At 43.2% G+C, this 13,289-nt stretch overlaps 1 protein-coding gene across 1 annotated transcript in view; it reads right to left on the reverse strand.

Annotated features, from left to right (window-relative positions):
• Positions 1–13,289, reverse strand: part of LOC103253895 (NADP-dependent malic enzyme, mitochondrial) — a 149,186-nt gene extending 135,897 nt beyond the window's left edge. The window contains exon 1 of the mRNA XM_008052099.2: positions 13,263–13,289. The gene's annotated coding sequence lies outside the window, so the exon portion shown is untranslated. The remainder of the gene's footprint in view (positions 1–13,262) is intronic.

Here is a 13,289-nt window from a genome sequence, read left to right on the forward strand (position 1 = left end):
CCTGTTATATAGCAGAAGCTCATTAAACATTTGGTGAATAGATGATTGATGGATGGATGGATGGACAGATGGATGGGTGATAGATAGATGGATAATGGATGAATGGATGAAGGATGGATGGATTATGGATAGAACGGATGGGAAGTTAGAGAAGGAAGTTCAGATGGGACATAGAGATGAGATCTAGGGAAGGAAGCAGGACGCTGTAGGATGAGAAGGTCTTAGTTTGGTAGCCCTGGGAAGCTCAAATGTACCATGAATACCCTCAGAATATGCCTTGTATGGTAGTCTGTAAGGGAGAAGAGGCCATGGAAACATGAGGCAAGAGAGCTATTAGAAATTATATATGTAAAATACGTATAAGAGTACCTGGCATGGTAAGCATTATATGTGTTTGTTATTATTCTTTCTAATGTGATTTTCCCAGTGATTGTGAGTCTCAGAGGAGGCATCTGACTGTCCAGTTGACTGGTACAAGGTATCAAAACATTGAACAGTTCAGTCAACAAGAGAGCAGCTGAGGATGCTTGGGCCCTCCAGCCCTGCAGCCAAGGCTGGTCACTGTAAGCAGGACTGCACCTCTGCTCAGCAGTCCCTCCCTCCTGTCACCACCTGGCTGGCTACCCCACTGGCACCCATGCCATTATCTCCCACAGGCATGACTAGGCAGCTCCCAAGCCTTCTCAGACGTGAGGAGATGCTGCTGCCAGCTTTTGGGGTGTGAGAACAGGGGAAATCTTTCAGCTCTGACGGGTGGATTTCAAAGTCTGTTTCTAAAAATGGCTGTTAATAGGTTTTTCTCCATCCTATCTCTACTCCTGTTTCATCAACAGCAACAGCATTGCTAGTTGCTGTTCCTGTGACCTCAAGTGATTTTACCAGTCAAAACAAATACCTACAGCCTAGAAGAGACCAAAAATAAAAGGGATAAGAAAGGAGAGTATGACATGAGGGTTGAGCTTTCTGTCAAACTGTTTGTGGACTGTCTTCAAGATCACATTACTGCAAAGAAAAACAGAAAACCTGAAAGGAAACCCTAGAGGTGGGAACACGTTCATTCCTCAAATATGGACACACAGGAGTGATGGCAGGCACTACCTCAGCGGGTATCTAGGTTTTTGATGTATGACAATGTTTAATATTAATGTAATTTCTCTGCCTTTCTGTGGAGAGACTCAAAAATACTTCTGCCTAAGTTGGCTGAGGCTGACTCAAGGCCCTATTTCAGGATGGTCAGCAAAGAGCTACCTTTCAAAGCAGTGGGTAGGTGTAAGAGACAGACACCCAAGGAGGACTGGAGTGCCCTTCCACCATTCACTTCCTGGGCAGGACATCAGCCCCTCGGAGTCTCTGAAAACTTATCTGCAAAATGGTGATAAAATGCTAGGATATTATCCGCCCCAGGCTAAGAGAGGGGACAAGATGCTTTCTTGTCTTTCTGGGGGATGCACATCTTGAGTTCTATTAATAACAGAGGAGAGATGTCCATTTGACATACGGATATGCAAGTGTTTTACTCATTTACGCAGAATGCATGGAAACTATCTTAAAACTCCCTGCCCATTCTGATTGCTGGCTTGGTGAAGTTGGTCATTCATGCCCTATGGGACTGGCTTTGAAGCAGGATTTTAGTTTTAATGCTGAAAGACCATAGTAGACATTCTCTTAACTTGCTGTCTTACTATCAGAATCTCATGTGACTGGGAGTGTTATAGTGATGATAGGTAGGTAGATAGATTCAGATAAAGTTAGATTTTTCTTTTTTAGAGTTAGTTTTTGAAACCTCAGTTAGAATGTGGCAAAACATTGGGACACAATAAGATTCCTGATGACGGCCACTGTCTTCAATACCAGCTTCAACTTCCAGAAGTACCAGCTATTTAATGACACTTGAATTTCTGCTGCTAGAGACATTTTTATATAAGGTTCTTTCAAACAAATGTCTGGATTATCTGGACTTAAGCTCCATCTAGTACTGAGAAATTGTAAGTTAAGTCTCCATCCTGCCTGCCTCTTCTCTGACTCATCCTTTCCTGTCAAGCCTCTGCCAAAATCAGATGTATCCCATGCCCATGGAGAATGAGTGTGATCCGTCAGTCTTCCCCTCTCCTTCCAGACTGAATTCTCTCAGGAGCAATGGACCATATCTAAACCCTGCTGTGTCTGTGACCTCTTCTGCAGCCCACACAGGGCTTCACACTGCGTTAGAAATGGAACAGAAGCTTTAGAGACGTGGATTAATTGAGAATGGATTGGGCACTATGCTTTACATATATTATTTCATTTAATCATTATAGCAACCCATCAAGCTCATCTCTTCAACTTGTTTTCTGTCACAGAAAAAGTAAGTGCAGTGGGTGTGTACTGGGTGTACTTCACCATTTTTCAGAGAGAGGCACCCTAGCATGTCCTATATTTATCGGTGATTCGACTTACTTGGTGCATTCAGTCATGTCACTACAAACTAGGTCCAAGGTCCAAAGGTCCAAAGACCTTCCCAAAATTCTTTAACTTGTTGCTAGTTATAGCAGGTCTAAATTTAATGTCCTTAAAACAGCCCAAGAATGAGAATAAGTAATCTCATCACAAAGATGCTGTTCCTCAGATGAAGCACACCTGGCATAGCATCAGTGCAGAACACACTCTCTTAAAGAAATGTATTTCTAGCCCGGCTTTGTGGCTCAGCCTGTAATCCTGCACCTTTGGGAGGCTGAGGTGAGTGGATTGCCTGAGCCTGCAGGTTCGAGACCCGCCTGGGCAGCGAGACCTCATCTCTACAACAAATCAAAAAATCAGCCGGGCCTGGTAGCGCATGCCTGTAATTCCGGCTACTAGGAAGGCTGAGGCGGAAGGATCACCGGAGCCCGGCAGGTCGAGGCTGCGGTGGCCAGGAGCAGCCACTGCACTCCAGTCTGGGCGATAGAGTGAGACTCCAACTCAATAAAAAAAAAAAAAAAGAAAGAAATGTATTTCTGAACTGTATATGGCCAGAATAAAAGATTTCTCTTGTCTTTCAAAATTCTCCAAGACCCACGGAGCGGTCTAAAACTAATTTATCTTGTCAGATCAAGCTTTTCACCATCTTTTTAGAAGAGCTGACAGATGGGATTGGTGTATTGCTAGTGTTCACCATAGTGATTTCTGTTCTGTCAAGGAGAAAGGAATGTGGAGGTAATTTGTGCAACTAATTTTTACTGAGGTTATGCTATGAGGAAGGCATTGGGTGCTGGCCATGTGATGCCGACGATAGTCTCCTGGATCTGAATACGCCAAAGAGAAGGAGAAAGGCACATGCACTAATAAATTTACACTGAGGCCAAGTGTGGAAAAGAGCCAAGGCTCCTACAGATGTTAAATGCCAAAGAAATGTGAAGGATGAATAAGCCATGTCCATGAGGGATTACTGAGGAAGACGGTATGGCAGAGGTGACCCTGGAGAAGCTGAGCCCTGGGATATGCCAAAGGTTTTGATAAGTGGACCTAGTGTGAATGGGGCCCTTGGTATTGTGCAACACAAAAGCAAGAAAAAGAACAAAATCAGAGTGTGCCAAATTACTGGAGATATATCATTAACTCTATTTGTAGAATTAGAGATTTTGTTCTATTATTTAGCTCTCTGAAAATGAGGTATCCTATAAGGTATAGATCTATTGCTAAATTTCAGCATCTGCAACTGCAAAAGTAGTGAGTGGCTATTCTCAGAGAGAATGCCATTCTCTCTCATAGTCTGACCTAAACAGTATCTCCTCAGCCGCCTTCATCTCCCAACTCTAGCCCTTCCATCGGTGTCAGTGCTGACACCACCATTGGAAGGGTTTCTGCCCCTCTCTTTCATGCTCTCACAGCACTCTGATGGATGCCCCACTCAGCACACCTATGCACTGAATTGAAACTGCCCCCTGACTAACTGATCTTCACCTGGGCCCCTCTGACACTGTAAGCGCCTCAAAGGCAGAAGTATCATATTTGCCATGGTGACTCAACTGCCTGAAATAGAAAAGGAACTCAGCAAATGTCTGAGTAAATAAATAAATACATGAGTCTTGGGAGGTTTACACATATTTAGACAGTGAGAAGAAGGCAACCAGTGATCTTTACAGTTTCCTCCAACTCCAGGATTCCACGATTCTAACAGAGCCAGAGGAAGTGATCAAAATCAGTTAGAGGCCCACAGCAGAGCAGGGAATACCTTAGTCAGTTCCCTGGCAAGGCCACAGCACATCAGACTTCACGCACTAGTCCCAACCAAGAGGGAACCTGCACATACTGGAAGTGGCTGGGAAGCATAAGGGGTGAGGATGTGGGGCCCCAAAACTCAATGGCCTAGGTTCAAGACCCAGTTCCGCCACCATGAGCTGCATGACCTCAGGCAAGTTGGCTGACTTCCTCATGCCTCAGTTTTCTTTTCTGTAACATATGAACAATACGAACAGTGTCTATTTCAAAAGATGATGATATTGTATTAAATGAGTTAGTGTACATAAATTGCTTAGAACAATTCCTAGAACACCGTATGTCCTAAAAAATATTAGCTGTTAATAATCATTACTTGAATTCCCTCCATGGTGCTTCCAAAGAAAGTTCAGTATGACAGGAATCTGGGTTGGGATCCTCAACTCCTCTTTCAGAACGAGAGAAAGGAAATGGGGAAACAGGGAATGTCTATTCTAACTGGAGACCTAGCTCCCCTGACTACCTGGCACCCCTTCTCCTCCTTGGGGAAGTCAATAGACAGCCCTTAACCAAGAAGACACTGCCACTCGTGGAGATATGCACCCCTTCTTGTGTTGTCTAAAAGAGCGAAACAAACAAAACAAAGAAATCAACAGAGCCTGCCTTCTCCAGAATTCCACACCACAGGGAACTATGTCTTAGAACCAATTATGTTATGGACTTCTTGTAGCTCACAACCAAACAACAATATAGAATAGAAAAAAAATCCTTTTGAAAAATAATAATATCAAGTTGCTAATCATTCAAATGTATCCCCTAAAGCTCCCCTAGTTTTTTTTTTTTTTTTTCCTTCGCCCAGGCTGGAGTGCAGTGGCATGCATGCTCACGGCCACCCCCAACATCGTTCTTCTGGGCTCCAGTGATCCTTCCGTCTCAGCTTTCCGAGTAGCTAGAAAGACACGTGCTGCTACACCCGGCTATTTTTTTATTTTATTGTAGAGAGGAGGTCTCATCAAGTTGCCCGGGCTGGTCTCAAACCAGTGGGCTCAGGCAATCCACTTGCTTCAGCCTCCCAAAGTGCTGGGATTACAGGCTGAGCCACGGAGCCCAGCTGCTCCCTTAGTTTTCAATAACCACTTTTAAAAGCAAATGCAGCTCTGATTTTCTCTTATTCAAGTTCCTCAAAAGCTGATGATCTTTCTCTCAAAAACCCCTCTCCTCAAATGACTGGGTATATTTTACCCTTTACTGTATCCTTTTGGTAGGAATTATGTTTTAAGCAGGCTGCCCGGCAACCTTTTGGGTTCACAATGAATGCGTGCTTTTAGCCACTGACCTCGGCACCCCCAATTGTAGGAAATCCATCAGATTTTCTTCACACAATCATAGAGCATCTTTTGTCCTCTGCATTAGACAGGCAGTCAGACACCACCCCAAAGGATTTCCCAATGTACTTTCTACACATCAAAGTGAGGGTTTTTGAAGCTGACTGTAATCTATGTCTTTGCAAACAAAAGTGCTGCACATTAGTGATCCTGTTGCAATGGCCATATAAATCAAAAGGCCTTTTTTCCTCTCTCACTATGATACTGACATTTGGAAAGAAGAGGGTAGATGATAAAAGAGACTTTTGGTAGAAATGACAAAGATGCAAAGTAAATAAAGCCGTAAGCCCCGGAGCCTACAAAAGTCCAAAGATCAACCAAGAGAAACTGGAAACAGGGAGACTAGAGATGGGCCTGAAAAAGTGTATAAAAAAATTCCATGGATAGAAGCCAGACTTAGACTGACTTGAGATGACAGTTGGCCCAGGTCTGAGTGAGATGATGCATATTTCTGTACAGGATTTGCCCTCCAGCACTGCTGCTGACATCACCAAGATATTGCTGTTTACAGTTGTTTTAGAACAGGCAGCAGGTTCCTGTGTTAACATTTTGTTATTACATGAATCTAAACTTACTGTCTCTAGACGATAGTTCATTATAAAAGCTTGAAACATAAACTACTTCAGAGGCATCTCCACCCATGTATTACAGATGGGTCAGCTCCCAAAAGTTGTTCTGAGTGTTATTTACTTGGCTCTAGCAACTCAATCCCCAACAGAAACTGTAAGCCAAAACTGAAAAGACAATTGAACTTTAAAGAAATATATATATATTTTTACACAATACTTCCAGTAATTTTTAGAGTAACTTATTTTTGCAGTAACACTTGTGAGTATAAATTTCACTTCATATTTTGCTTTTTTTTTTTTTAGTCAGAAGTGCACTCTGTCACCCAGGCTGGAGTGCAGTGGCACACTCACGGCCACTGCAGCCTTGACCTGCTAGGCTCAGGAGATCCTTCCTCCTCAGTCTTCCAAGTAGCTAGAACTACAGGCACGTGCCATCACACCTAGAAAATTTTTTGGTTTTTGATGAGGTCTCGCCAAGTTTCCTAGGCTGGTCTTGAACCCCTGCACTCAGGCAATCCTCTCACCTCTGCCTCCCAAAATAAGACACCATGCCTGGTTGTATTTTGCATTTTTAATTAAGCATTCATTGACCTAAGCCAAATATTTCTGAAGTGTCCATTATAATTACACAAATGCTTATTTAACACATAATATTCTTTCTCTGGAGAATAATTCAATGATTTATAACAACCTATGAGCAAACACATTCTGAGGATCAACTTTGGGTTCTAGGAGCAGCAAATCTCCTTTCTGTGCTTCTGGCACCCCATCCTACACTCCTTCGACTTTCAGACCCAGGATATGAGGCTTTCTCTGACTGGCTTCCTTCATCTTCAACAGGAGTGCTATAGGACAGGGCAATCAGAGGGATTCAGAGCAAGAATGGAGGCTCCAAGGACTCCAAGTGGATGGTGGAAGTTCCGGAAGTCGGAGATGCTGACAGAAGCTGGGATCTCCTATCTTTGGTCCACTCCCCTTTTGTTTTTTCCATGGGCCTCAAGAATTGTCCTGGTCCACCTCTGGTTCCAAGGCACCACCTGCACCTTCTTTCTCCCCTAGGCTCTGTTGAATGCTGGTAACACTGGAAATAAACAGCCAACATCTTCTTGTGCTGGGCTCCTCCAGCCCTCCATGCTGTGGTGAGTCTCTGGGTACAAAGGGCTGGTGTAAAATTTACCCATACTCCAGATGGGTATGTCAACAACATGGGGACCCTGGGGGAGGAGAATCACCAGTGTGAAAGAAGGTGCTTTGGTAAAAGGGAAGGATGAAGGGAAGGAATGAGAGTAGCCTCAGCAGATGTCTCTCTGCATGACTCATTCACTAGCTACTTGTTGAGCACCAAGTGCCTGGACTATATCAGTGAACAAACAGACAAAAATTCTTGCCTAAATGGAGTTTAAATCATCGTGGAGAGAAACAAACAATAGACATAATAAGTAAGCAAATTAGGTAGTATGTGAGCAAGTGTCAAATACTATAGTAGAAAGCTCTCTGTTGGGGGAGCAGGAAGTTTGAAGGGACTCTTTATCACTTCATCAAATAGAATGCTCAGAGTAGCTGTCATTGAGGAAGTGAGTCACCTTAAAGAAGGGAGGAAGTTAACTATGTGGCTACTGAGGGAAGTATGTCCCAGGAAGAGGGATGGGTCAGTGAAAAGACTCTAAGTAGCGGTCTCCTGACTGAGAAACAGGGAGGTAGCCAGTGTGGTTGGGGCAGTGGGTGAGGCAGAGCAGGAGCAAGAGATGAGGTCAGGGAGAGTCAGTCATGCAAGGCATTGGCAAGACTCCGGCAAGGCCAGGTTTTGAGCAAAGAGTGGGGTGATAAAATTTAGTTTTCAAAGAATTACTCTGGCCACTATGTGGGGAATAAACAGAGGAGCAAAAGGGCAGTGGCTGCAGTCATCCAGTGGCAGGATTCTGGTGGCTTGATTTGGGAGGAATTTATGGTGAGCAGGAGCTAGATTTCTGACTTACTCTGAAGACAGAGCAACGAGATATTCTGGTAAATTGGAAAAGGGTCTGAAAGAAAGACAATGACCAAGCCGGGCTCGGTGGCTCAGCCTGTAATCCCGCATCTTTGGGAGGCTGAGGTGAGTGAATTGCCTGAGCCTGCGGGTTCGAGACCCGCCTGGGCAGCAAGACCTCATGTCTACAATAAATCAAAAAATCAGCCGGGCGTGGTAGCGCATGCCTGTAATTCCAGGTACTTGGAAGGCTGAGGCGGAAGGATCGCCGGAGCCCAGCAGGTCCAGTCTGGGCGACAGAGTGAGACTTCAACTCAAAAAAAAAAAAGAGAATGACCAAGGATAAATCCAAAGTCTTAGCCTTTCAAGGTGTGGTTAACAGACACAGAGGAGTGGATTGAGAAAGACAGGAAACTGGGAGGTCTATTTGGAGGCTCTTGTGTATGAGATGATGAAAGAATGAACGAGGCTGATAGTGGGGACGTAGGGATACAGATGGATTTTTTTAAGTTGGGGAAAATTGACAGAATAAAAGAATGAAAGTTTCATACCAACATTGTGTGGCAGTATCCCCAGAGCCATTCTCCCTTTCATTAATGGTATAAATTTTTAGCTGAATACATGGGTGCCCAGCCAAAGATTATACTTTCCAGGTTCTCCTGCAGCTAGATATAGCATATGATCAAATTCTGGACAACTGAGTGTGAACGAAAGTGATATTTACAACTTCTGCATTGTGCCCTGAAAAGGCATTTCTCTTTCCCACTGGCTTCCATAGCAGAGATGAGAGCTACCAAGTTGAACCCTGAAATGTACAATGAACACTGGATGGAACAACAACAAAGTCAAATCACACACCAATCCATGATTGCCCAGTTTTATTAATAAGAGAAAAATACATTTCCACCTCATTTAAGCTTTCATGTTTGGGGTTCACTTTGTTGTAACTGCCTAACCTATAGCAACTAATACAAATTCTTTCAGATATTCCAAGAGCAAAGTCTTAACCGAGTGTTACCAATCCCATGATACTAGGACAGTATTCAACAGAAAAGGATTTAATTCCAACCTGCCTATGCTCGTTTGTTCTTAAAATACCCAAACAGTATTTAAGTTTCAGTGCCCTGAGTCACTGCACACAAGGCTCAAATTTAGAGAAAACTGCTGCTTATGGAACTAATGTTTATTTAATAATCTATTATTTCTCTTTCAATCAGGAGGCCCAGTTCTCCATCATATCTGAAGCAGAGACATATTATGTAATCTGCCTTGTACAGAAAACAGCATCACCAATAAATTTCTAATTCTCCACACAACCCAGCCACCACTTCCTGATTGATTGATGAGCCAAGACTGTGATGACAAACTCTCCTCACCCAAAGGAGACAAGATCAAGTTCTAAGCTGGCACTGAACAAAAACATATACTTTATTCAAAGGCAATTTCTAGCTGTGTAGGAGTCTAATAAATCATGACTGAATACAGAAGGGATTCAGCTGAAACCTGCACAGCCTCAGATGTGCAGCCAACACTGCAGCTCTAGCCATCAAGCCTTTATAGGATCACTGATCTAAATGCACAAGTCCATATGGGTAGGCTATCACCAGTGATGCTTTGAAGTGATGTCTGCATCCCCACTGCATGAAATCCACCAGTCCACAACCACAGTGATTCAACCAAGCATACTTTTATTTATTCCTTTCCTGAATATCAAACTCAAGATATCAAACAACTGTAGAGAAGCAAGTGAAAAAAGGTTCAGTAGAAGTTCATGGCAAAAATCATTGTTGGTGCGTTATCAAATGCAGAAGACTGGAGCACTCTGGGAAATAGTATATTCCTTCAGTAAAATGCCCTGACATCTGGGAAGATTCAGGGCAAGCAGGTGTATTTCCTCCAAAATAGGCCACATGTAGGCATTTGTCTAGGCAACGACAGCACTTGGCTAACTGTGAAGTAGTGACATTAAGATTAATAAAGTCGAAAGGAAAGGGACCATGATATGATTAAGATCATTGAAAGAACAAATATTTATTAAGCATTTCAAGTCAGAGAGAGAGAGAGAATGCCATGTGACAAAACAGAATCTCTGTTCTCAAGGTGCTCAGGGTCCAGTGTGGAAAACAAATCAGCCAGCTATCATAGTAGCGTGCTCAGTGCCAGAAGGAAATAGAGTGATACAACAAGTGGGAGGCAGCTCACATCAACTTTAAGAAGTGGGCACTAGGATAGCCTTTCCTAAAAGAGGTAAACCTCAGCAGAAGCCAGACACATGCTGATGGCCCGTAAACACAGAACAGGGATGACATCTGCCTAGAAAGGTATCCTTTCAAAGGGGTGAAATGGGGTTGATGGTTGCCTATTTAATGGGGGTAAAATGTGGCTCATATATCAAAGATTGACTTTGTCACCACAATTTACGTGGACAATGTAAGAGGTCATTACATAAATTTTGGTAGAAAGGCAGATTAGTGAAAAAAAGGAAACAGAAGATATTTAGTGAATTTGCACCATTTAGAAAATCCAGCCTCATGGAAGGAGCTTAGAATTATCTAGTACCAATTCTGTCACCATCAGGAGTATGCCTAAGTAGTCAGCCACAGCAGATGTGAAATTGTCATTACTATGCAGTGGCCTGACATTCAGGAGGCAGGCTGTCTCTGCCCACTTCTGCAGCCAATGACAATCTTTATGGAGAGGCTTGACTTTCCTGCCTATCTTTTCTTCTGAAAATGAGGATGTTGAATGAGAACAATGATTTTCAAAGACTTTTTATTGTTACAATAAAGTAAAAACTGGTATTTTTCACAATGACCTGCTAAAATACCTATCTTTATGAACTTCAGTGCATTTGCTATTTTTCTAATTCATTTCTTTAAAAAAAAATTGCTGGTAGAGCCACTAAGCTCACTTCGTGTCCCAAAGTTTGTGACCTGTGATCTGAACAGTTCCAGACTTGGTCATCCTCAAGGGCCTTTCCAACCCCAATCCTGGTCATTGTCTATATGACCACCCAATATTTAGCACACAGGGACCTTTTCCTATGATCCTCATGGCCGTGGTGTAACATGGGCAGGGGAGCTTATGAGAGTCATCACAGACCGCACGGCCAGGGCAAGATGGCATTGGGACCAGAATCCAGCAATTACCCAATAGCATCACTGCTTGCCCTGTTCAGGAGCTCTTCTTCTCTCAGCAAATTCTACCTTCTGAACACTCTCTGCCCTAAAGCTTCAACTTAAATGCACTTCTTGATCTGTCAAAGGTGGAATGCAAATTTAGTAAACATATTCCAAGAATTTAATGTTAACTTTAATGTGTGTGCCCTTGCTAGATCCTTCAGGAACTACCCTGTGCTGATCACAGGTGCCTGAAACTCATTCTTTGGCCTGGAAGAGCTCTCATTCTAGTAGAAAAAAGTACTCCCACAGACTGACCACTAAGCACAGCTCTGAAGACCCTTTCAAAGTTGCCCTTCCCATTTGTTTCTTAAGTGATGACCTCATTGCTCTGTTTAACCTCAGCACAATCTTCCCACTGGGTGGTTGGCACCAAGCCTCGAGCCTTCCCTGGAGACTCCGTGCTGGAGGAGAGCGGGACAACTAGAGGGTGGTACTCCAGTGGGAAGAGAAGGGCACCCACAGTACCCCCAGGCAGTGCGGCTCCATCTGTCCCTTCCCCCTGGGGAGCTGTAAATAATGAGGTGAAAGACTCCACTGGATGGAGCCTGATGATGAGGCTGACATTGCAGAGGCAGAGCAGAGAGCAAGGGAGAATCTGCATCTTTTGGAATGCCATCTTAACTTCTGGGTCAAGGCTTGCCTGCAATCCTTCCTCTACATCTTTTTAGTTAAAGGATTGTTTTGTTTACTTAAGCAACTTTTCATTTTCTAACACTTACTACCAAAGTAATTCAAACTGATACAAACACTTAAATACTGTGGAAAGTGGTACATATAATTCAAGGTCTCTTTTGGAAGAGTGGAGGCCAGTGTGATAGAAGTTGAGACAAAGGGTTTTTCCTTAGTTCCTTCTATTAATTCTGCAGGAAACAATCACAATGCTTAACATTGGGTAGTTGTTCCTACTTCTCAAAAAATACCTTTTTTCACACAGATTTCCTCATCTGAATTTCACAGAGTCAGAACAATTATTAAAATTTTTATTTTGCAGTAATTGTTATTTATTCAGTACTCATATGGTTTAGCATAGTATTTCAAATTCAGTGATTCATGAGTGTCACAAAAGCCAAATGAGGTAGGAATGGTGAATTTATCATTATATCCATTTTAGGCTTGAGAAAGTTAGGCCTCAGAGAAATTAAATGAAATACCCAAGTTAATCTGAGTTGAAGAAGGAGGCAGTCCTTACATCTAGGACTCTTACTTCTCTCTCTCAATCTTCTGAAGCAAAGATAGTGAACTCTATTTCCAGAAACAAATGTGTGTGCTCTTATGTTAATACACAGGGATTAGCAGTAGGCTGAGCTTGACCAAAGCACTGGAGATCTGAATTTCGGTGGCCAAGTCAGAACTAACTAGCTGCTGACCTTGAGCAAGTTACTTTTGTCTTTTTTTTTTTTTTTTTTTTGTAAACGGAGAGGGTTGAACTAGAATCTCTGATGCTCCTTCAAGCTCTAAAATTTGTACAATTCTAAACCTTCTTGACTCCTCGTCAAATTAATCTTTTCCCTAGAATAATAATCATAACCTCAGTTGACATTTGTTCTCCCACTGGATGCCGGGTGCTGTGCTAAGAACTCAGTCTCCATTTTCTCTTTAAATCTCTCAACATTCCTCGGACTCTTGTATCTCTTTTACAGATAAGGAAATTTGGACTCACAGAGATTAAATAATCTGCTCAAGATGGCCAGAGTTAGTGAGCATCAAGGGGAATGTGACCTCAGATCAAACTGACCATGAGGACCTTAGCCTGGTCTGCATTGCTATGGCAGAAGAAATTACGCTCCCTGCGTTACTGGTCACCTCTCTCCACGCATAAGGGAGAGGAGGGGACGAGAAAGGCAGACGAAGTTACACCAAGCCCTTGCAAGGCAAAAAACAGACAACCGCTGGAAGGACGCCCGGCTCCTTCCCAGGTCCAGGGGGCGGGGCGCATTCCCCGCCAGCCATGCGGACGCAAGCGGGCCATCCCACCAGGGCCCGTTACCTTGTTGAGATGAGGGTTCCTGGTGAC

The sequence above is a fragment of the Carlito syrichta genome, unplaced genomic scaffold, assembly GCF_000164805.1.
Source record: "Carlito syrichta isolate Samal-C Ts95f unplaced genomic scaffold, Tarsius_syrichta-2.0.1 Scaffold256397, whole genome shotgun sequence".
Classification (NCBI taxonomy): Eukaryota; Metazoa; Chordata; class Mammalia; order Primates; family Tarsiidae; genus Carlito; species Carlito syrichta.